The sequence below is a fragment of the Panulirus ornatus genome, chromosome 20 (assembly GCF_036320965.1).
Source record: "Panulirus ornatus isolate Po-2019 chromosome 20, ASM3632096v1, whole genome shotgun sequence".
Taxonomy (NCBI): domain Eukaryota; kingdom Metazoa; phylum Arthropoda; class Malacostraca; order Decapoda; family Palinuridae; genus Panulirus; species Panulirus ornatus.
In genome coordinates this window covers 69,522,351-69,549,654 of record NC_092243.1, presented here as the reverse complement: position 1 = coordinate 69,549,654, position 27,304 = coordinate 69,522,351, and the positions used below count along the sequence as shown (strand labels likewise).

Genomic DNA, 27,304 nt, shown 5'->3' with positions numbered 1-27,304 from the left:
CCTTCTACTCAGATATTTTAATTTCTTAAGTGTTGCACACCCATACTTCGAGTTCAAGGGGTTCTCTTCTGCTTCTAAGTGCTTGCGTTTCAGACAAATTGCGCGTTGCTCCTCCAATCACTCAGGAAAGCCTCCATATCCTAAGCTTATGAGGTACGCTCTTGCAACATACCAGTCCAGGAGGAGGAGGAGGAGGAGGAGGCAACATACCAGTCCAGGAGGAGGAGGAGGAGGAGGCAACATACCAGTCCAGGAGGAGGAGGAGGAGGAGGCAACATACCAGTCCAGGAGGAGGAGGAGGAGCTTTTAAGTTCTCCAATGAACAGTGTATAGATTTTTCTATTAACCTGCAAGCGTTGTACTGAGCACCCATGAACCTTACATGTAGGCAGCGTTTACGTCACTTATATATATATATATATATATATATATATATGTGACATTCATTATGTGACATTCATTTTTTCATTCATTTCAAGCTAAAAGTTTGTTTTCTAAATTGTTTCTTACGTTTTTCATATGTATATATATGTATGTGTGTGTGTGTATGTGCGTATGTGTGTGTGTGTGTGTGTGTGTGTATATGTATATATATATGTATATTATCCCTGGGGATAGGGGTGAAAGAATACTTCCCACGTATTCCTCGCGTGTCGTAGAAAGCGACTAGAGGGGACGGGAGCGGGGGGCCGGAAATCCTCCCCTCCTTGTATTAACTTTCTAAAATGGGAAACAGAAGAAGGAGTCACGCGGGGAGTGATCATCCTCCTCGAAGGCTCAGAGTGGGGTGCCTAAATGTGTGTGGATGTAACCAAGATGTGAAAAAAGGAGAGATAGGTAGTATGTTTGAGGAAAGGAACCTGGATGTTTTGGCTCTGAGTGAAACGAAGCTCAAGGGTAAAGGGGAAGAGTGGTTTGGAAATGTCTGGGGAGTGAAGTCAGGGGTTAGTGAGAGGACAAGAGCAAGGGAAGGAGTAGCAATACTCCTGAAACAGGAGTTGTGGGAGTATGTGATAGAATGTAAGAAAGTAAATTCTCGATTAATATGGGTAAAATTGAAAGTTGATGGAGAGAGGTGGGTGATTATTGGTGCATATGCACCTGGGCATGAGAAGAAAGATCATGAGAGGCAAGTGTTTTGGGAGCAGCTGAATGAGTGTGTTAGCGGTTTTGATGCACGAGACCGGGTTATAGTGATGGGTGATTTGAATGCAAAGGTGAGTAATGTGGCAGTTGAGGGAATAATTGGTATGCATGGGGTGTTCAGTGTTGTAAATGGAAATGGTGAAGAGCTTGTAGATTTATGTGCTGAAAAAGGACTGATGATTGGGAATACCTGGTTTAAAAAGCGAGATATACATAAGTATACTTATGTAAGCAGGAGAGATGGCCAGAGAGCGTTATTGGATTACGTGTTAATTGACAGGCGTGCGAAAGAGAGACTTTTGGATGTTAATGTGCTGAGAGGTGCAACTGGAGGGATGTCTGATCATTATCTTGTGGAGGCTAAGGTGAAGATTAGTATGGGTTTTCAGAAAAGAGGAGTGAATGTTGGGGTGAAGAAGGTGGTGAGAGTAAGTGAGCTTGGGAAGGAGACCTGTGTGGGGAAGTACCAGGAGAGACTGTGTACAGAATGGAAAAAGGTGAGAACAATGGAAGTAAGGGGAGTGGGGGAGGAATGGGATGTATTTAGGGAATCAGTGATGGATTGCGCAAAAGATGCTTGTAGCATGAGAAGAGTGGGAGGTGGGCTGTTTAGAAAGGGTAGTGAGTGGTGGGATGAAGAAGTAAGAGTATTAGTGAAAGAGAAGAGAGAGGCATTTGGACGATTTTTGCAGGGAAAAAATGCAATTGAGTGGGAGAAGTATAAAAGAAAGAGACAGGAGGTCAAGAGAAAGGTGCAAGAGGTGAAAAAAAGGGCAAATGAGAGTTGGGGTGAGAGACTATCAGTAAATTTTAGGGAGAATAAAAAGATGTTCTGGAAGGAGGTAAATAGGGTGCGTAAGACAAGGGAGCAAATGGGAACTTCAGTGAAGGGCGTAAATGGGGAGGTGATAACAAGTAGTGGTGATGTGAGAAGGAGATGGAATGAGTATTTTGAAGGTTTGTTGAATGTGTCTGATGACAGAGTGGCAGATATAGGGTGTTTTGGTCGAGGTGGTGTGCAAAGTGAGAGGGTTAGGGAAAATGATTTGGTAAACAGAGAAGAGGTAGTAAAAGCTTTGCGGAAGATGAAAGCCGGCAAGGCAGCAGGTTTGGATGGTATTGCAGTGGAATTTATTAAAAAAGGGGGTGACTGTATTGTTGACTGGTTGGTAAGGTTATTTAATGTATGTATGACTCATGGTGAGGTGCCTGAGGATTGGCGGAATGCGTGCATAGTGCCATTGTACAAAGGCAAAGGGGATAAGAGTGAGTGCTCAAATTACAGAGGTATAAGTTTGTTGAGTATTCCTGGTAAACTATATGGGAGGGTATTGATTGAGAGGGTGAAGGCATGTACAGAGCATCAGATTGGGGAAGAGCAGTGCGGTTTCAGAAGTGGTAGAGGATGTGTGGATCAGGTGTTTGCTTTGAAGAATGTATGTGAGAAATACTTAGAAAAGCAAATGGATTTGTATGTAGCATTTATGGATCTGGAGAAGGCATATGATAGAGTTGATAGAGATGCTCTGTGGAAGGTATTAAGAATATATGGTGTGGGAGGCAAGTTGTTAGAAGCAGTGAAAAGTTTTTATCGAGGATGTAAGGCATGTGTACGTGTAGGAAGAGAGGAAAGTGATTGGTTCTCAGTGAATGTAGGTTTGCGGCAGGGGTGTGTGATGTCTCCATGGTTGTTTAATTTGTTTATGGATGGGGTTGTTAGGGAGGTAAATGCAAGAGTCCTGGAAAGAGGGGCAAGTATGAAGTCTGTTGGGGATGAGAGAGCTTGGGAAGTGAGTCAGTTGTTGTTCGCTGATGATACAGCGCTGGTGGCTGATTCATGTGAGAAACTGCAGAAGCTGGTGACTGAGTTTGGTAAAGTGTGTGGAAGAAGAAAGTTAAGAGTAAATGTGAATAAGAGCAAGGTTATTAGGTACAGTAGGGTTGAGGGTCAAGTCAATTGGGAGGTGAGTTTGAATGGAGAAAAACTGGAGGAAGTGAAGTGTTTTAGATATCTGGGAGTGGATCTGTCAGCGGATGGAACCATGGAAGCGGAAGTGGATCATAGGGTGGGGGAGGGGGCGAAAATTTTGGGAGCCTTGAAAAATGTGTGGAAGTCGAGAACATTATCTCGGAAAGCAAAAATGGGTATGTTTGAAGGAATAGTGGTTCCAACAATGTTGTATGGTTGCGAGGCGTGGGCTATGGATAGAGTTGTGCGCAGGAGGATGGATGTGCTGGAAATGAGATGTTTGAGGACAATGTGTGGTGTGAGGTGGTTTGATCGAGTAAGTAACGTAAGGGTAAGAGAGATGTGTGGAAATAAAAAGAGCGTGGTTGAGAGAGCAGAAGAGGGTGTTTTGAAATGGTTTGGGCACATGGAGAGAATGAGTGAGGAAAGATTGACCAAGAGGATATATGTGTCGGAGGTGGAGGGAACGAGGAGAAGAGGGAGACCAAATTGGAGGTGGAAAGATGGAGTGAAAAAGATTTTGTGTGATCGGGGCCTGAACATGCAGGAGGGTGAAAGGAGGGCAAGGAATAGAGTGAATTGGAGCGATGTGGTATACAGGGGTTGACGTGCTGTCAGTGGATTGAATCAAGGCATGTGAAGCGTCTGGGGTAAACCATGGAAAGCTGTGTAGGTATGTATATTTGCGTGTGTGGACGTGTGTATGTACGTGTGTATGGGGGTTGGGCCATTTCTTTCGTCTGTTTCCTCGCGCTACCTCGCAAACGCGGGAGACAGCGACAAAGTATAAAAAAAAAAAAAAAATATATATATATATATATATATATATATATATATATATATATATACATATATATATATATTTACTTATTTATATTTTTATTTTGCTTTGTCGCTGTCTCCCGCGTTAGCGAGGTAGCGCCAGAAAACAGACGAAAGAACGGTAAATTCGTAGGAGTAGATTATCCAGTTAAGGAAGCTACTCCTGAAACCGACTGACGTCATACGAGTCTCTCGCCACAGGAACACAACACAATAAATACAACTTGCCACAAAGCCCCTGTCTGAGGGTATAGAGCAAAACAAGCAACGAGCAACATTAAAACAGTGACGGTATAAAACTATGGCACATTTTACGTTCTACTTTTATACACATCTTTGGTGAGAGTATATGCCAAAACAACAACAAAAAATGGATACACACAAAACAGAAAGAGAAATATAAATGCCATAACCTCTTGTGGTAGCACTATATTCCCCTCACACGACAAAATATCATGGAGGCAGACAGTTGAGAAGAAATAATACACAAAGAAACTGCTTAAGAGTCGACGTTTTCGTCCTCATGAATTTTGATTTTCCCTTCCTGTTTTCCTTCCTTCCCTCCTCTCTCTCTCTCTCTCTCTCTCTCTCTCTCTCTCTCTCTCTCTCTCTCTCTCTCTCTCTCTCTCGGGGTTGTCTTTATTTCTCACTAGCTCTCCCGGCCCCCCCACAGTTTATTACTAACTGGGATAATTAGGCTAACATCGTAGTAAAAAAAATATTCATATATATATATATATATATATATATATATATATATATATATATATATATATATATATATATATATATATATATATATATATTACTCCCTAAACTACAAACACAGTTAGAAAATTCTCTTTTTCCTTACTGAACATGTAACCGGAACTATTCATACCATTCCTTAGAAAATAATATAAAAAAAGGAAGTTAAGGAAGTCGAATAATTTGCTCAATAAATTTCATCGAAAACGGAAGGTGGGGGGAGAGGGGAGGGGAGGGGGGAATAAACAAATATATATATAAAAAAAAAAAAACCCGTAAGCAAGGTCGTTGGAGGAGAGCCAGCCAGGAGAGGGTGGAGGACTCACAGAGCTGGAGAAAGTGTATTCCTCTCCTTAAAAAGAGAGAGAGAGAAAAAAAAATGGATGGGTCCACTTGCTTCCGCGGTGGTGCTACACACACACATACACACACACACACACACACACACACACACACAGATGGTGCGATACACACACAGACACACATACACACACACACACACACAGATGGTGCGATATACACACACACATACACACACACACAGATGGTGCGATATACACACACACACAGTGCGATACACACACACACACACACACACACACACACACACACACACACACACACAAACACACAGATGGTGTGATACACACACATACACACACACACACATACACACACACACACAGATGGTGCGATACACACACACACACACACAGATGGTGCGATACACACACACACACACACACACACACAGATGTTGCGATACACACACACACACACACACACACACAAACACATACACACATACATACACACACAGATGGTGCGATACACACACAGACACACATACACACACACACACACAGATGGTGCGATATACACACACACATACACACACACACAGTGCGATACACACACACACACACACACGCACACAAACACACAGATGGTGTGATACACACACACACACATAAACACACACACATACACACACACACACACACATACACACACACAGATGGTGCGATACACACACACACACACACACACACACACACACACACACACACACACACAGATGGTGCGATACACACACACACACACACACACACACACACACACACACACACACAGATGGTGCGATACACACACACACACACACAGATGGTGCGATACACACACACACAGATGGTGCGATACACACACACACACACACACACAGATGGTGCGATACACACACACACACACACACACACACACACAGATGGTGCGACACACACACACACACACACACACACACACACACACACAGATGGTGCGACACACACACACACACACACACACACACACACACACACACAGATGGTGCGATACGATTCGGAAGAGGATGGATATTGCAGGAAGTCTACTCATTTCCTCTGAGGGCAGAGGATGTCTGCTCATCTGCGCACGACGGTCGGAGGAAGCGGGACTCCTGCGCACGTACGGACCGACGGAATTCGATGAAGTGAACACAAGTACACACACACACACACACACACACACACACACAAGCTACTGGCCGGAACGCTGAGACTCTGGGTTTCAGTTTGTTCGCTAAAACAATAACACGGTAACTAAAACTATTAAGCTAACAGCATAGGCTACAATTAACCAACACGAACACACACACGTTTTAATGGTTTATATGGAGAGGCTATGATTAAACCAATTTCAGGAGGCAAGCTGTAGGGGCAAATCAATACATGGCCGATATGTTCGCTTTTGTGAGCACCATCTTCACGGGCGAGGTCATAATCAAAATACTACGGCCGATGCTGGAGAGTAAAATGACATGGTTCGAGTCTGCGAAATACTGTTTAATAGTCGGACGGTCTTGCGGTATATGGCAACTGTTGGACGCGAGCTTTCTCGCCTTCATTTGAACGTGCGGTTAACCACGCCACGCTCTGAAAATAGGGTGAGGTCGTACATCTGTTGCCAACACAGTGTATTGAGCAGACGTTTAGCGAAAGACAAAAAGAAGGGATGATATACATATAGATATATATGTATATATATCACGCAACACACCGATGACGTCACCTCTTTCGCCCCACCCACCCCACCGCTTCAAAACACACACACACACACACACACACGATGATGATAGGTGACCGTTGGTTCATAACGGCCTTTTTAAAAGGTCGTGTCAAAGACTAGGTAATCATATTCACGGGGAGGAGGAGGGGGATGAGTCTTTCCCGTTGTCGTGGTGGTGTTCTGGTGTTACATAGTCGCGCTTTAAGGGATTCTAAAACTATTGTTAATCGCTCTCGTTGTAGGCGGCTGGCGTCATCCATCCACACACACACACACACACACACGCGCGCGCATTTGTCCATACAATATTGGTACTACGACGCCTATTTATCTTCGCTCAATTTCCCCTCCAGGACCCGCCAAGAGAGAGAGAGAGAGAGAGAGAGAGAGAGAGAATATCCTCGGCTATCAGATCCAGCTCTGGCAAATGTCCTCCGTGCTACCAGTTCGAATCCCATGAATCATTTTCGGCGCTCTGACCCTCTCTATCTCCCCCCACAACGGCGGAACGCCGAACGGAGGAGTCATTCATTGTTATTTCTTTTTCCCCATTCCTGTGATGTACGTGATCAGTCTCCGTGCCTGACTTGTATATAAATCCATTCCCATGCTTTCTTACCCCATGGCATGGGTCGTTTCGTTTACGTTCCACCACAAATCAAACTTTAACAGTGTTCTGATGGTAAGTTTCTGGACGAGTCCCTCCTAAAACGGACTGAAATCGTTTGATAATGCTTGTGTGTGCTTGCCATTTAAACACAGCGCTTGAAGACGCTTGTGCCTGCCACTGGCCCAATCAATTAGCTAGCACAATTTTTTCCCTCTGCATGTGGATGAGAAAATAACCCAATCGCTGTTAAGAAAAAGCAAGGAACTTAAATTCGAGACTCAAAGTTTCTTTTTTGGTCAGTTGATATACGAAACGTGGAAGCCTCTATAAGAGATGGACCATGAATGTATATCTTGTTACAAATGTGACCCTTCAGGAAATACCAATCAAGGCCAACCCAGACTGAATGTATAATTAAAAGATCAGACTTCTATCTTTATTAATCAATATATATATATATATATATATATATATATATATTTCTTTCTTTTAAACTATTCGCCATTTCCCGCGTTAGCCAGGTAGCGTTAAGAACAGAGGACTGGGCCTTTTTTGGAATATCCTCACCTGGCCCCCTCTGTTCCTTCTTTTGGAAAATTAAAAAAAAAAAAAAACGAGAGGGGAGGATTTCCAGCCCCCCGCTCCCTCCCCTTTTAGTCGCCTTCTACGACACGCAGGGAATACGTGGGAAGTATTCTTAATCCCCTATCCCCAGGGATAATATATATATATATATATATATATATATATATATATATATATATATATATATATATATATATATATTGCTGCTATGTTGATTATACTAGTCCGTGATGATATCATGGTGAAATCGCAATTTAGTAGGAGTTCAGATTACTCCATTCAAACGTGTAATTTTTCTATACATGCATCACTACATGTTGCACGGAGACAAACCGTCTCATTACGTGCATACAATCTAAACATTTTGAAAACTTTATGAGTTGTTTGCACCTGACGAGGCGGATTACCTCTGTGATACATGTAGTGATGCATGTGTAGAAAAATTACATGTCAAATCCAATCATCTGAACCACTGAACTGCGATTTCACCATATATATATATATATATATATATATATATATATATATATATATATATATATATATATATATATATATATTCCTATGAGTCCACGGGGAAAATGAAACACGATGTTTCCAAGTGCACTTTCATGTAATAATCACATCATCAGGGGAGACACAAGAGAAAAATATAAGTCAGTGTGTGTGTGTGTGTGTGTGTGTGTGTGTGTGTGTGTGTTTTAAACCCGGTTCAATGGGAAAATGAACAGCTGGGGTGACTGCGGATCGACTAGCCAAAAAAAAAAAAAAATTGTCAATGCGCCTTCACTTTTCCTAATTCTTCTAAGCCTCTCTAACTGTAGCCGAGTTCCTGAATTTATGTCCAAAATGGAGGATCATGCTTAGCACCAAGACTGCTTCATATATCCAGCATGAGACAGGAGGACGTGCCGATGAATCAGTTTAAGCCAAGACCAGTTCAATGACTCAAGCTTTTCTTCATGATGTTATCTATACTACACCTTGCAGCCAGGGGAGGGATGTGTCTTGGTACCACATTATGTAGAGTCACTGCACATCGTCTTTAAGACTGTATCCTCCCTCTCTCTGATATACGTATACATGCAAAACAAATGAATACCGGCACAGACGTGTCAATAAGATGAATTTACTGGTCTCACAAGCCGAAATCACGCCACATGGCCAACAAAATCAGTACCTAACCTAACACTCTAATTTCAAAACAGCCTCACTGTCTCCATCATGGCCCACATGATTCCATAACATATATACATATATACATATATATATATATATATATATATATATATATATATGTATATATATTTATATATTCCCATAGGCATATGAAATTGTGGGGGAACGATTCCCCCATCCCACAATATATAAAAAACCGCGTCTTCCAGGGCTTGAATTCAATCTCTCAATTTCTTACAACATTCTCCATTTTTCCCAAGCCCGGTAAAGGCAGTGAACCTCACAAACCTACGAGTTATATATATAATAATAATAATAATAATAATAATAATAATAATTCGAGATCTATTTATTAAGTGAACTGGAGTCCGGCGAGGCGAGCGAGTGTGTCAATATGTTGTGTGACTAGGCTACGTCGCTGCCAGGTGTACGATGACCCACCCCATATCCCCACCTCCCTTCCATGGAACTCCCCCATCAAAACCTCTTATCCACTAGGATAAAACTGTATGGTTTACAACGCAGTTAAAAGAAAACCAGACCATTACTCTTCATTTGGATTAACCAACCAACACTCTCCGCAAAGCTTAGGGGAAAAAAAAGGGAAAGAGAGCTCTTGGTGCATAATTTCCCCCCATGAGAGACCACCGAGGTCGTATTATACCGTAAGTCATACGACATGATGGCACGTTCTCCACTACACACATCCGGCAGTCGTATGCCTGCCTGACTCCTTTTGGTTTGTTAATACGTCTCAGAGTCGACTTCTATTCGGCCGATCGATCGACTTCCTGATATCAATACGTCTCAGAGTCGACTTCTTTTCAGCCGATCAATCGACTTTCTGATACTCATGTCACAGAGTCGACTTCTTTTCGGCCGATCGATCGACTTCCTGATATCAATACGCCTTAGAGTCGACTTCTTTTCGGCCGATCGATCGATCGACCCCCCCCCCCCTTCTAACCATCACGATACGACCCCTTGAGCTCGACAAGTACGACCCCGTGAGCGTCATGGCGTCACCTTCGACTTGGCTATTAAGGGTCGTATCGTTACGATCAAGTATCGAACGCACCCACCCACCAGATGGAGTACTACAGCTAGTATAGCGTGGAGGGTAAGTGCAGTGAGCCATTCCTACAGTGGCTCTTAACGTCCCATTCCCAAGCCGAGGTGCTGTCTATCCCTTTGTGCCCCCCCCCCCCCCACACACACACACACATATATATATATATATATATATATATATATATATATATATATATATATATATATATATATATATATATATCCACAAACACACATTCTTTCTATACCACAACACGTAACATTTGGCAACGTTAACTTACGCTCTTCTGTTCTACACCACAAAATTCCCTTACTCAACACGCAGGGATAAAGAAAAAAAAATAAAGTTATATGCAAGACAATCCCAAACACAAAGTCCTCGAAGATAAATCAGAGCGGCGGAAGTAGCGGTCGAGGAGGGCTGAATGGTTTCCGGAAGCCCCGCTTTGATGAGACACTAAGAGATTGGATCCCTCCTCGCGTCCGACTCTGCCCACAATACACGACTCTATCCATTCGTGCACCATCAGCGGCTGTTATTAGATCCAATCGTCTATTCTAATGAACATGTTTATCTGTTTACCTTCTCACTTGATTTTTACTCCTCTCTAAAAACCCAAACTACCCAACAGTTGGTGAAGGATCGTGTTGTGAGACGTGAAAAATACGGATAAAAATAATAATAATAATAATAATAACAATAATAATAATAATAATAATAATAATAATAATAATAATAATAATATTTATTCATTTTGCTTTGTCGCTGTATCCCGCGTTGGCGAGGTAGCGCAAGGAAACAGACGAAAGAATGGCCCAACCCACCCACATACACATGTATATACATACACGTCCACACACGCAAATATACATACCTATATATCTCAACGTGTATATATATATACACACACAGACATATACTTATATACACATGTACATAATTCATACTGTCTGCCTTTATTCATTCCCGATGGGAATAATAATAATAATAATAATAATAATAATAATAATAATAATAATAATAATAATGTCTTCTACTTTCATGCTGTTTTCGTTCTAAACTCTGAATTCTCGTCTGACCTCTCTTTCTCCTTTAAACTCTCCATATTTGTCTTTTTCATTTGGCGTCATCTTTTTATCCTCTGAGCCATTTACCGACAACCTCTGATCATAATATATCCAACTGTAATCTCTTACCACTGTTTCTGTTCCATGGGTAGCGTCTGTGTTATATTATACTGTAGCCCACTATCACTGCTCGCTTCACAGACCTCCACACTCCTAACTCTTCAATCAGACTCAGGATAATCTTTACCCCCCCTCTATCACTTCTTTTTTCTTTATGATACGTCCAACCGTAACCCTCCCTCCCAACCCCGTCAATCAATTCCTCCAACTATGCACAACTCTTCAACTATCTCACCTCACCTCCTCCAACCAGGAGGCGCTGGTGTCTGTCCCCCCCCCACACACCCACCAGGCTGCACCTCTCCATGCAAGGAGGGGCGGAGGGAGGGATGATCATCATCTTGAGAGTACAGAGAGAATGGCATGATTCCAGCTGGGATTGACTCCGTCCACTGTGGATTTTAGGCTCTCGCCTCCTCCTCCTCCTCTTCGTCCTCCCTCCATAATGACCTCGAACGATCCATTGAACATTGAACATTGAGAATTTTTATATTTACCACTACACCTTCCTACACCTTTTAAGGTCTTCCAACCAGTCTTATCCAACTAGTAGTTTACGTTGGACCAGACGGCAAGAATAACTGAATAACCTAATCAAGCCCATTTCATCAATATATATATATATATATATATATATATATATATATATATATATATATATATATATATTACCCAATCTGTCGATTAACCCCTACGGGAAAATGAACAGCTGGGTTGCCTGTGGACCAGGAATTCGAGCCTAGGCGCTCGACCCCGGACCGGGGCCGTGGAGGCGCGACACGGTCAGCAACGCTAACCGTTACACCACGGAGGTCCATAAAACTGAGCGTGTCCACTCTCTATCCCCTCGTGAAATCCCAACTTTGGCACTTTGAGAGAGAGAGAGAGAGAGAGAGAGAGAGAGAGAGAGAGAGAGAGAGAGAGAGAGAGAGAGAGAGAGAGGCACCACCACCACCACCACCACCACCCGCCACTCGCACCTAAACCGTGTCATGTATTCTCCCCGCGCGAGAGGTCTTCTTCCACGAACTCTCCCACATCGAAGTTCTGAAAGACGTCTATGGTCCCCGGGGGGCGGCATGCGTTCTCTTGTCCTAAGAAGGCACGCCCAGGAGGAGGAGCTGCCACCAACGTCTTTGTCCCCTAAGCTTCTCCTTCTTCTTCACGGCCGCTCTCGCCGGTGCTCGCGTTCTCCCAACATACATGTAACTTATCTCTCTCTAGTCTGTCCAGAGCCGTTGATGGAACGACTCCTTTCCCTCTTACGCTATCAAAAGCACTGGCGTTCCTCAAGGCTGCGTCCTTATACCTCTTCTCTCTCTCTCTCTCTCTCTCTCTCTCTCTCTCTCTCTCTCTCTCTCTCTCTCTCTCTCTCTCTCACTGATCGACTTCTTCCTCTTATCCTATCCAGCAGTGGTGTTTCCCCAGGGTTCTGTTCTATTGCATGTACTCTCTCTCTCTCTCTCTCTCTCTCTCTCTCTCTCTCTCTCTCTCTCTCTCTCTCTCTCTATCTCCATTACGGATCATTCTCCCACCTTCGACCCGACTGATTCTTATGCCGATGGTTCCACTCGTACACACTTCAACTCTCATTCTCCATACACTCCTGATTCCCAGGCCAAAAAAAATCGTCCTTGAACATATTTCCTCTCTCAAACCCGGACCTGCGCAGCCTTCCTTTAGTGGGGAGACAATAACCGGCTTAAATTCAAGATACAAAAAAAAAAAAAAATACTGAAATATCTCCCTCAATCAATATCTCACTAATTTCCTACTATCAAATTTCAAAACATTATAGCACAACATTTCTATAACTAAACTCTTTTTTCGGGGGGCATATCCGTATTCTCTTCCGTTCTGGAAACCACACACAAAAAAAAACAACCCTGCTTAGCAAAAGTGGATGCCTCGCCTCGCTCCATCAATATGCAAGAGTAATCTTGAGGGATTTAATCATGACATAACAAAACTGCACATCAATAAAGAGATTAACGTGAACAAAGGAAATCCAGAGAGGAAGACAACAATGATGTTCCCGAAATGTAAGAAAGCTGAGAGTAACAGCGGGGGGGAAAAAGGCGGCGGTGGAAACCATCATAAGTTGGCTCACCAAGAATGAGAGAGAGAGAGAGAGAGAGAGAGAGAGAGAGAGAGAGAGAGAGAGAGAGAGAGAGAGAGAGAGAGAGAGGCGGTGGAAACCATAAGTTTCCTCACCAAGAGAGAGAGAGAGAGAGAGAGAGAGAGAGAGAGAGAGGCGGTGAAAACCATAAGTTTCCTCACCAAGAGAGAGAGAGAGAGAGAGAGAGAGAGAGAGAGAGAGAGAGAGAGAGAGAGAGAGAAAGGCGGTGGAAACCATACGTTTCCTCACCGAGAGAGAGAGAGAGAGAGAGAGAGAGAGAGAGAAAGGCGGTGGAAACCATACGTTTCCTCACCGAGAGAGAGAGAGAGAGAGAGAGAGAGAGAGAGAGAGAGAGAGAGAGAGAGAGAGAGAGAGAGAAAAAAAAAAAGAAGTGAAGGGGTGACCTTTATCACACGATCTTTTAAGTGTTCAAATTTGCTTGATGACGTAGTCAAATGACAGTGAGCGGTGCTTCAAATGGAGCAAGGATAGAACAACCAGACACCGTAACACATCATGAACAAAGAAACTTGTTAGAAAAGAGGCAAAAGAAAAACTTTCATAATCCAACTGACTTACGAGACTAGAAAAGCGTAATTTCTTAATTTTTTTTTCTAGAAAGTATAATAGTAAAGGAAGCTCATGAGATAGGCCCCCCAGGAGTGTAGAACTCCCTCCCCGAACAGTAACAAACAGGTATTTACCGTTGCCATTGAACGGTTTACGTGCCTGCCTACCGTTGGAGAGGAGGAGGAGGAGGAGGGAAGAGGGGGGTGTCACGTGACCAAGCCGCGTGACGTCATCGGCGAGGGTAAACATACCACAAGACGCGCGCCGGAACTCTCATGACAATCTGTTGACCATTCCTTTTCCGGTGCCTGTGCCAACGACATACACGGTAACGACGACGGGTGCTGTTCACGCGCTCAGTCCCCCCCCCCCCCCCCTCCTACGCAGCGCCATTCCTCCCCCACGTATATACGTCCACAAGAACAGATCCACCAACACCTCATTGTACGTACACATACATCCGCTAAATCAAACAAAACATCGATGGGAAAACACACACACACACACACACACACACACACACTGGAAATTTATGAGTCGTCTGGACAAGTAGTTACAGGGTGTTTAAGCAGTCTTAGCCTGCGGGATTCGGCTCACAACAGTTTGGTCGAGCAACGACCGAACACACGCCCCACCCCTCCATCCCCAAGGCCCAGCCACAGCCACCTAGCAAGCACTGGCTGCTGCTGGACCACCCGCCCCATCCATCCATCCCCGGTTAGGTGTGGAGGAGGTAGAAGACCCCAAGAAGACTTCGCCAGGTATGAAGGGAAACTCGTGCCCAGGTCCTTATATGGCTTGAGGACGTACATGGCTGATTCTATCGGAAATCTTACGATAAAAAGAAAAGAAAATCGTCAATGTATCCCAACACAGTAAGGGATCCACTGGGATCCATCAAAGTCGACTCGAAACACTTTACTAAAACATCAACTATACGAAATGTACTTATTCCAAATGTCATAGAGCAGTATGAATTAGCGTCTTTCGTGTATCATACCCACTCTAGCATTATAATCGTACAAGGGCATCAGGTACACGCGATAGTCCTCTAACTTTCAATTCAAAAGACATGAAACAACAACAACAACAACAAGAACTTTTCTTGTTCTAGGATAAATACATCATTCGTGTCTGAGGAAATAAGAGAAAAATACATTACAAACGTCGAACAACGGACGTCAAAAATTATATATATATATATATATATATATATATATATATATATATATATATATATATATATATATACAGTAACAGCCGAGGTGGAGAACCAGATCACTTCGTCCCAGGCAGCTACACTGGCCTTGCAATACGTATCAAAACCAAAGCTTGTGCCTACAGGGCAGGCTGGCCGTGCGCGTGTGTGTGTGTGTGTGTGTGTGTGTGTGTGTGTGTGTGTGTGCACACATGCAATCGTGCGATTACCTATTGTACACCAGAGGCACGGATCATTATACTTGCTGGGGCAACATTCTTAAGATAAGGGGAGGGGGGAAAAAAAATTGTTATACTGGTTCTGAGCATCGACCTCAAACGGGCCAGTAACCCCCCTGAGTGGCTGTGTGTGTGTGTGTGTGTGTGTGTGTGTGTGTGTGTGTGTGTGTTACCACTTGAACTGTACCACTCTCAAGGGAACTTTGCTTGCTACTGTGTCTCAGGGGGGGGGGTGTATCTGACCAGCCGAGTTCTGGAGCGCAGGGTAGGCCTGAGGGGTGAATTATGTGTGTGTGTGTGTGTGTAATAAAATAAATAAAGAACGGTTTATTCAGTTCTTGCAGCCACTCGACTAAAAATACACAGTGGCGGAATTACATAATGGGGGGTGGGGGGGGGCACATTAACAACCAGTTCACTAACCATCAACGACCTTTTAGGATGGGATTACGGCTGGACACCTCCACGCTTGGGACAAGCATGTGTGAACGAGGTCCATCTACATAGCAAAAAGTTATTTCGAGAGCACAAATTTCATGGATTATACATAAATACATTTAAGTGGCGGTCAGCTGCATATTACGTGATGCAATAGCATTGTGGTAACCTACATTATGCATTGACTGGGTGAACAATAAGTGATGAATAGGTTCACGTTGGCTGACACACACACATAACTACAGGGAAAACTTGCTTAGCTGTGCACGCGTTCAAGGATGGTTGGCGACATGCACAGTTGTAGATGCAAGACAATTCTTGTATCTGCACGAACACCAATGGGTCTGTACCAGGTTATGGTGGTGACGGACGTCGGTCAGGTGGTGTGTGTGTGTGTGTGTGTGGTAGGGGAACCTTAAACAGTCTGGTTGATCAGTGAAGCAACTAAGGAACGTTAGTCCTATACCAAGGCGATGACATACCAGTTTACGTGTCAAACATAATTCAACACTTGAACATGTAATTCAACACTTGCTGAATATACACACAAAACACAAGGGAAAAAGGAAAAGCACATACCAGATCCCAATGTGTCAAAGACTATGTTAATGATGGCCGTCCAAGGCTATGATAACGGCCGTAAACGAAAAGAAAAAAAAAAAAAATACATGGCTTTCCCTGACGCGCGCCACATTCATTGTGCTAGTACGCCCGCCAGCGAAGCCAGCCCTCCAGCCAACCAACCAGCCTCGCGGGGGGAAACATATCTTACACCCACAGATAAAACAATGCCATTCCTTGCGGCTCCACCAATGATGACCAGTGACCATGAACTTAAAAGACACCACGACTCTTAACTTCACAAAGAAATCTCTAAAAACGAGAGCCTAGCACAGCATAGCAATAAGTCTGGGGGTCCAACTTAGGCATTTCTGACATGATTATGTCGATAAATTCAAATTCACGTTTTGCCCCAGTTGTTCACCCACCCACCTCAGTTGAACACACCAGAGTCTTTATCCCACTACGGAGGCGACCCTTACTGCGCATGAGTCTAATCCCTGCTTTCGCAATTATGCGAACTTGACAAATATCAGAGTTCATGGCTCTGACTCACCAGCGTTCCAGGCCGACGCATGCGCCGTCCCGGTCAACGCTCCTTGCATTCCTGTAACGCTAACCTTGGACACACGAGACTATTCCCTATCTTCTATTTATAACTAGCTATCTATCTATCCATCTTGGACACACGAGACTATTCCCTATCTTCTATTTATAACTAGCTATCTATCTATCCATATCTTTGCTGGGCTAATACTGCTTTACAGCCTTTCTAAGCTGCACTACACACTGTAGCAGGGAAATATTGACTCCTTGGGAGCGAGATGGTCCTTGGCAAGAGAGAGTACTCATTTTCGTCGAAGGAAATTACACCATCGCCCAAGGCGACTTTTCACTCTAGACGCAACCTGAGCAAGAAGACTCCGGTAACACCATATATATAATCATGCAGAAAAGTATATATATATATATATATATATATATATATATATATATATATATATATATATATATATATATATATATATATATTACAGTAGGTCACAATGGTGCGCGTGATCTAGTATTCGCTGATAACCACGAGAAAAATGAGGTTATAAGCATACATGTATCCTAGGGCTTGGTTGTGGATAGGGAGCTGTGATTTCGGTATATTACACATGAAAGCTAGAATATAGACGTGAGCAGAGGCAGCCTTTCTTCGTCTGATCCCTGCCACTACTTCACTAAAGCGGGATATGGCGATCAAGTATGATATGCACCTCTCAGTAAGCAGCTGCTGGCCACGTCCACCGTACGGGGGACACACAGGTCATGAGGTGTTGTGATGTGTGTGCGTCTGTGTCTGGGAAAAGTGGGGCATTTCTGCAGTAAGTGCTGGGTCTCTTGTTTATGGTTGTTGTATTGTGGGTATGAATGATGTTGGGACATTTTGACACGGTTTTTGTAGCATATATATATATATATATATATATATATATATATATATATATATATATATATATATATATATATATATATATATATCATATTGTTTGTTAAAGGACAATGCGTGTTTAGCAAGCACTAACCTTTATATTCTTCCTCATCACACGTTTTGCTTCGTGTGACATATTGTGAATCAAATGGCCTATATTCATCTACATTTTATTCTTGAAATAAATAAAACGTTCCGAGCACACGGATACTTTCCTTCTTCACTCAAACTGATTATAAATGATACAGGAATGAATGACATCTTGATATGTTAATTACCAACGAGAGCAGTAACGTACATGTGTGTGTTAATCCGTGGCCCTGAACATATGCAACGGCAACATATAAAAATAAGCTTGCACTCGTCAGCAACTTGCTGCAAACACAGCAATAATGAAACCACTGCCACGACACCAACATGAACCCAGAGAACAGAAGTCATGCGCATGAAATAGAATCCCTTAATAAATCATCAAAGTACAGGACAAGTTAGGACTCTATAAATATTCTCTACCACACCTCAAATGACCCCACTCTCTCCGGCCACTGAACTTTCCCAGGTTCGTAGACGGCAAGCAAAACCTCACTCCCCCCCCCCCCAACCATTGACACACTGAGTTTGACCCCCTACCAACCAAACTACCACACATGAACTCCGAGGGAACACGGTCCACGGATCAGCATAATGTCTACGCTACTGCTCTCATCTGTTACACATGAAGATGTTATTCATTCCTATTTTGTTCTTTATCTAGATGTGTGCCATCAATTTCTGTGAGGATGGGCATTATATATATATATATATATATATATATATATATATATATATATATATATATAAATATATATATATATATATATATATATATATATATATATATATATATATATATATATATATATATACAGAGAGAGAGAGAGAGAGAGAGAGAGAGAGAGAGAGAGAGAGAGAGAGAGAGAGAGAATATGCATCTATCTCACCTTAACGGTGGCTCGCCTCGACCTAACACAGCTTAGTCTCAAGGATTTAGCTGTTTGCAGGTCCTGTCTGATCAATCAAGCAATTTGACGCTGCGGGTCGCCAAGCCTACACCCCAGAGTTGGACCGATCAACCACACTGGAGATATCTATCCAATTCTATACCTTTCTTGGCCCTTTCTTGTTACTATTTCAAAGACCACAACCCCAGCTCTGTCTTTACGTTGAGTCTGGACTGGGACGTTAATGGGAGGGGGACGTATACCTCCGAGACATCAGGGCTGGACATAGATGGTAGCCCGTGTCTCATACGATGTTTTTCTGAAACTTTATCCTAACGAGAAATTCGACGCCACCCCTCACATGAGTTGAGGAGGCTTTGGTGGGGTTGACACAAACGTATACCTGCTCACACACACACACACACACCCGTGAGCTAGCCTGTAAGTCCCTAAAACCCTACGAGCACGAACCGTACGACCCTTGAATACGGTACGAGACTTGAGTATGCTGGTTCGAAGACGACGAAGCCATCCTCGAGCACCACCGTCGTCGGTACGACCCAAGCTTGTGTACGATGATTCGACCACTCGAGGACGACGATGCAAACCCCTTTGAACACGACTGTTCGATACATCTGGTCGACGACACGACCCATGACTACGACGGACTTCGACCAATTTGGGGACCGACGATGCAAACCCGACCCATGACTACGACAGATTCGACCAATTTGGGGGGGGTCGACGATGCAAACCCCCTTTGAACACGACTGTTCGATACACTTCTGGTCGACCCACGACGATGACGGATTCGATCCCCTTGAGAATCGGATCATACACCCTGCAAAGAGCCGTACCGCTGTGCTTTAGCGATCGGACCGCCATGCAACCCAAAGGCTTAGAATAACATAGAAAACGTGTACCTTATCGTCGCCGTCCATCAGTGCTTCCCGTATATGGCGGGTGAAACAACGCAGGTGAGTGCGATCTCCCCGCTGAGACATGGCGGGGGGCCGGGCCCATCCAAGGCTGTGTCTACGATAACCACTGAGTTACATACGTCTCTATCTTACCCTCCATATACCATATCTGACACTGATAACAGTATCCGATGTCTGACGGCGGCACGGGTTTTAAAAACATAGACACCCCCGAAATCGTAGTTATCCCAGATGACAACAAAGCATGAAATAAAAATAGAAGTTGGGGGACGAAAATCAAAGCTCTTCTGGTGTTCACAGACAATCTAAGATGTCAGGGTGATATAATCAAGGTACTCTACGGGATAATATCTTAATCATGATAGCAGTCAACGAGTAAGCGCACTGAAAACTTGAATAAAAAAAAAAACTGATATCAGTCGTGTCGGTGAACTTTGGGCCAACAGGAATACAACGAAGTTGAATTAGTCTTATGGGCTTCACCTAAACTACATTTAAAGCAGCTACCCATTAGTATTATGCGCTATAAAGCGTTGAATTAGGGGGGGACGATTCTGCACCTCACTACGCGAGGCGAGGAGAGAAACACAGTCACATACTGTGCTGGTGAAGAGATGGAGGGAGCGCGCCCCCCCACGAGTGTTAAAACTCCCCTTACAATACGAATACGTAATTGAACAAGACGCAGCCACGATCTACAAGGGGATGGGATGTCGGATAACCTCAACTCTGTACGACATAAAATTAAGAAAAATAATAAAAATCATGTGTACGAAGATGTTGGTGATAGGTTTAGGGGGTTAGTGAATATCATCCAAACGAGAGAGAAGTACAAAAACACAACGTAGGCGGCCGCCCAAAACGATCATTTTCTTCCAGGAACACCGGCGCTCCTGTGGTGCTTACCATCACTGTCGTACGCAGCCGGAGGAAGTGCTGTGACATGAAACATTTAAATGCCTTTGCCGGCCGCACCGATTCAGTAAAACATTTGAATTACTGGCACAGATTAAAGGATCTGACACCGTGTTCACTAGGACGTAAACGCTGGAGATACATTATAATATATACACATGGAAAATAATACCAGGGAGCTTGACTCATTTATATATTTTTTTTTTGTCTGTTTATCTTTTATTATAAAATAAGCCGACATGGTTTGAGCAAAAACGTGTCCCACTTGTGGGGAGGGTGAAAGTTAAAATAAAATAAAAGTGCGAGAATAATAATAAAATAATAATAATAATAATAATAATAATAATGAGGAATTCATTTCTACCTCCTGAAGGTGTTTGAAGACCTGCCTGCCACTGATGGTTACAATAAAAAGGGAAAGAAGAGGAGGAGGAGGAAGAGAGCTACTCCCCCAGCAGCGCCGCTGGTCGACGCAACGACGCATCCTAACGGTCAGCAACTGGACAGACGTTTGCAGATCACGGCAGCGGTGTGGGAGGGACGGAGAGGGACGGGTGGGAGACGAGTGGTGGCAGGGGTTGATAAAGGCAGGTAGTGACATGTGTGTGTGTGTGACAGTAGTCCTCCATAAAAGGTCAATGAGGTAACTGTATACATACGTAATATAACTTCTCCAGTCAAACACAATGAAATTGGGACACGTATACAGTACAGCGGCCCTTTTAACTTGAGAAGTCGATTTTGTGATGATCCAATATGACGTGTGGGGTTTCTAAACCAGTGTGGAGGACATGGTCATAACCAACATGTTTAGGTACGATAACTGCAGCGCTGAAATGCGTTTTGGGGTAAAATTGCAGTAAACAAGATTTAAAACCACAAGCAGAAATTGAGTTTTTCCACTTCAATTATACCAAGTTACTCCCACCCCATTCTGTGGCACGGGTCCGAATCAAGAGAATATATATATATATATATATATATATATATATATATATATATATATATATATATATATACATACACGCACTGCGAGAAGAAGGATGAGTACTGGACTCATGAGGGGAGGGCTAGTGGGATGAACTACGTAGGACAATGATTAGCGTAAGAATGAATCGGGTTGGAGGACGAACGTAGATCATTAATGAAAAGCAGAAAGAGGGGAGGGGACAGGAAAGAACCGAGGAACACCACTACGACATGACAGGTGGGGGAAAAGTCGTCCCATCAACGTCTAACTCGGTGAAACGGTACATCTTTTTCCCCCCCAAGGTTCTAATTGAGCAACTTAACAGCTATTTCTTCTTCCAATGCACCGGACTTGACCTCTTCAAACCTCTATGATCAAATTGAGCAAATAAAATCTTCAGACTTGGATAACAAAATAAAAAAAAAAAAAAATAGACCTCATCTCTTGTAAACAAAGAGCAACAACATTCTTGATAAAACAACACATAACCTAACAAATAACTCACGCGGATGTCATGCATACACACACACACACACACACACACACACACACACACACACACACACACAGGACTGACGGCAAGAACGAAACAACAGCAACAAATAGAATATGATGAGGCATCTGCCGTTCTAACATATCCGGTAAATTACTGGAATTCCGAAACGCTGTAGCTGTAATTGTGAATCGGATCGCCGGCTGGATACATCTCATCGGACAAGTGAATTTCCCCGAGTTTCAAAGTGGAAATTCTGACAATGATGGGAAAATAAAATCGGTTGGGAAGGGGAGGTTGGGGTTAAGGGGTTGGGGTGGCCAGTTGAGGAGCGTGTGTTGGTCCACGACTGACGGAGGAGAGGGCGTGATGGAAGAGGGGGTGGTCGTGGTTTACAAATTTCCTAGGGTGATGGAAAGGGGAGGGAATATTTGCCTGAGACGGAAGGTGAAAGGGGGGGGGGAGCATATTTACGACAATGATGGAAAGAATACAGCCAGACAGAGGGAAGTGGTAGCTTTCCCACACTGATGGGCAGAATAGTTAAGAGAAAGGAAATGATACTCCTTTTTTTTCTGTGCTCGTGGGGACGGCACAGACAAATGAATGCCCTAATCAATACCATCTCATTAACGCCATAATAGCCTGAACCAGGTACCCATTTTACTGATAAACCCCGAGGGGAGGATGAACAGCTGGGTTGACTGTGGACCACCTGACGCAACCGCGATTCGAAGCTGCGGGACTCGATCCTGGGCGGCCCGTATCATTGATGGACAGACTATTATCAAAGAGACGGAAAAAAATATACCTTTCTGCCAATTATAAAAGCAGTGATGGAAGGGGTCTTTCCCATACTCATTATGGGAATTATATTTTTTACGTTATCTTTTCACACGGTGACGTACAAGGCATCTCTCCACACTAACTTCCATGTCATTAAGGTCTGGCAGACATAGACCGAAGAAATACGATGGTCTAAAACCAATCTTCAAATCGTAATTAACTCGCAAGTTTCCCCAAGGTTTTCCCATGCTTCTGATCTTCCTTGGTGTTTCCCATAACAAGAAATTATTCTTGTTTACGAGGGTTTGCTACGCTACATAACACACTTCATCTACCAGATTTCAGAACTGAAAACATTCGACTGACTCTTCATCGTTCACGGTCGAATATATGTGGAAAGTAACATTACAATAACTCAAGACTCAGGTCACCACAGTTACTGAGGTACACACACTTGAGCCAGACCACCATCCCATTACCACCTCACAATGCCTCGCTCACTGAGCGGCTGGGATAAATCCCTCACAACACACACAACACCGCTTCATGACAATTGCCACAAGGCCATTTAAAACACCCGGGATCATCATCATCATCATCATCATCACCCCTCGAACATACCTATCCTTATCACGGTTTCCTGGTTAACATCGCACGTAAGGATTTCCACTCCAAAAGAAAATGGATAACCTTCCACCCACTGCGAGAAGCCACACGAAGTATTTGGTATGAGACGCGGTACCCGACAAGCCAACATCTCCATTAACAGCCTCTTTCCCCCCCACCCTTTCCCCCACCCCCAAATCCCTACTCACTCCCCTCCCTCTCCTGGTGACCTTCCAAAGTTCTCACCTTTACTCGGACCTGACCTCCAGGGACGGTAAGGCAATTTGATTAGTGTACTTAAGGCCATCGCCCAACGACAGCCATACCATTCTACAAATGCCACCCCAGGTGACCCTAACGTTAGGTTAGGCCTACCAGCTATGGGATATGCAGAGAATGTTCGGAACAAGGCCTTCCTCTGCCCCTTTTAGTTTACAAGACTGACAACCCATCACATAACTTCAACCCAACATGACCACTGAATATATATATATATATATATATATATATATATATATATATATATATATATATATATATATATATATCATGTCGAGCACTACTGGTTCCCCTGCTCTATATTTCATTAAAGAATTGCACGCTACATTTTCAGTCAGCATAATCAATTACCATACCCAAGGATATAATCAAGCTCATATACACAACAAAACAATACTATCCTCTAAAACGACTTTCGCCAAGTTTGGCACAGATGGGCTTTCCTATTAGGACGATAATTCAGTAAACGGCAAGTAAACTATATATCTGTATGTGCCTCCTTAACCCTAAATAAAATTCGACACGCCATCTTGTGACGTCACAATAAGTGTCCGAATACTACAAAGCCTTGTATTTCTGTGAAGTTTATATAATAAAAGTTTCGTTTTACCGTAAAGTCTTAATTTGTATTTTAATAAATGAGAGTTTAAGAGAAAACGTTAACCTCCCTTACCTCATCTGGGGTGTGTTGTTCCTCCTGTAACAGGTATGAGGAAATGAATGCAAAACGATTCAAGAGAATCGGACACACCCATTATGGCGTTCGCATTGTACTCGCCGTAAACATTTATGGAACACGTAAAATATACGTGTCTTACGGACCATGAAATATGGCATAACAATTCACATCAATCAAGCTCTTCCCCTAAAGAATGTCCGATGTATTCTCATTATCTGAAGCACTTCGTTGAAAAGTTTCATCAACATTACTGTAGTTAGGAAGCGTAGTTGACCTTCTAAATGACGTAGTTCTTAACTAAGGCAGAGTTAGCTTTAAAGGCAAAATGATATATAATACTGAATTTTAAGGGTAGCTCTTTTAACTCTTCAGGTCATCATACCGCTGGTTAACTAACCTTCCGTATGAAATAGAAAAAAAAAATTAAGGCGATGAGTTCGCACCTTAACTGTAAAAGTTGATGAAACCAAGTTGAATAGAAGAGCCCTACACCCCCCGGGGGAGACTGGGGGGCGGTAGGTAAAGGTTCCTTCTTCCCTATGGTCATTGGGGGAAGGAGGGGGAAGGAGGGGGAAGGAGGGGGTGGGGTTCCATGAGACCTATGATCATTGAGTTACACGAGTTCATTCTTCTTCTTCTTCTTCTTCCGCCTCACTGACAAGATCACCCACCGCCCAACGATCAATTTATATACTTCGTCAATAGGTAGCCAACACCGGGAGAACCCAGGTAAATAAAGAGATCCGTAAATAAATAGCAAATAAAATAATAGAGGAAACATCAAGGCAGTGCTAAATATATTCCAATTAAACATTCTTTTTTTTTTACAAAGTTGTTGCAAAACATAGTCAGCTGTTCCATATAGGTTACGAGTACTAAGATATATATATATATATATATATATATATATATATATATATATATATATATATATATATATGCAAATATCACAACCTAGATAAACCATTATAAGGCATAACATTGTGATAATGACCGCCATGGACACACAACACCACAAGTGGTCCATCATTAAGTCGTGCTTACAATGTTCCATCAGTCAGCACGCGGGCCATCTGTCGTCACCACAGCCACGGACTATGGTTTGACCTTACTACTCCTCCTATTCCAAGCTTAGGCCTCCTTCCTTCACCTCCATTAGCTTCGCCAATTACTGAGCAAAAAAAAAACCCACCATTAACAAAAGAGATTCATCTGTCACACCACCTTGAAGAGATACAAAAAAAAAAGAAAATAAAAAAGTCCTTCCATATCGCAAGAGACGTGACATCAATATATACATACACAACTATTTATCAAGTTCCCCCCCCCCAAAAAAAAAAAAACTTTACCGGATACAAATAACTATTCCAAACACCTAAACTTTGAGGGCACACTACGCCACTACCACCACGAACACCACCAACACCAGAGGAGGACTACTACTACAGTGACGGAATCCAACTTTTACTTGATAACACTTAACAAATGGGACGGGGCACACGGGAAGTTGGCCATAAACACCAGGCGACAGCGCCACACATCAAGTGTAAAACAGAGGAACAGCAGGAAGAGAGAAGAGAGAGAGAGAGAACTCAATATCGTGCTAGGGAAGGTCCTGATCCAAGAAGTAAAAAATTACGCAATGCCCCACGAGAGACTAAATATGCGTTTCGCAATTCCTCCAGAAAACACTTCTTCCATCTTTCGCCATTCACGTGGACAACAGATGGTGTTTCATCCAGGAAGCTGAGGTCTACAGAAAACCCCTCCTCCCGATCTTGGGGAAATGGGGGTGTAGGTAGAGTCTAACTTACGACTATCCAAAAAGCGTTCGAGAAGTCAATCTCACCTTGAATGACTGGGGTGGTTGGTGGGCTGAGGCGAAGAAGTCCTCCGCCTAAGTTCCTTGAGCACTCTGGCAGGATGGTCCCAAGTTATCCCAGGCTAAAACTTTTATGAACACTAATATCACCCACCCAAACACTCGTAAGCACTGTCACACATACACTATTTAATACTTAATGATTTAATTCCACGGTAGAAGCACTTAGAAATCACGTGTTCAACGGGCTAACTACACAAACACGGAAACAACACTGATACGAGGACGCGACGTGCACCACCTCCCGCTGCCAACACAACACTGAATGATCCGCGGCCCGAGTCCGAGATGCTTCAATTCTCGCTGGTCCGTTCTCTCTGGCGGCCCGCTGAGGGAGGGGGGAACTGGACTCACCCGTGAACCGTATCATTTTTTTTTACCTTATTCTCCTCCATAATCTAACGTTATTTAACTATAATCACACTCCATACATTTAAGTGTTCATTATACTATTTCTTGATCATTGATGACTGCTTCTACATAGCCACGCTGTTAAAGACGCACTTGGTGACGACGCCAAAACAACAAGAAGAAGAAAAAAAACTCCCATTCAATGCAAGGTCATGCGTCAGGTACCCCGAGAGAGGAAGGACAACATGATATTATCAGCCGGGCCAACAACTGCCCCCATGTTGTGGTTAGCTTAGGGGGGCTTGCTGCTCAGGTAGAGTCCGCTGCTCACCACCGACAACCCTCAAATATAGAGAGAGGAGATCCCGACCACCACCACCTCCTCCTCCTCCGCCGCCGCCCGGGCAGGTGGGAGGGAGGG

At 43.3% G+C, this 27,304-nt stretch overlaps 1 protein-coding gene across 1 annotated transcript in view; it reads right to left on the bottom strand.

Annotated features, from left to right (window-relative positions):
- The window catches only part of LOC139756111 (uncharacterized), a 728,320-nt gene extending 701,508 nt beyond the window's left edge, over positions 1 to 26,812 (bottom strand). The window contains exon 1 of the mRNA XM_071675185.1: positions 26,500 to 26,812. The gene's annotated coding sequence lies outside the window, so the exon portion shown is untranslated. The remainder of the gene's footprint in view (positions 1 to 26,499) is intronic.
- Between the last annotated feature and the right edge of the window lie 492 nt (positions 26,813 to 27,304).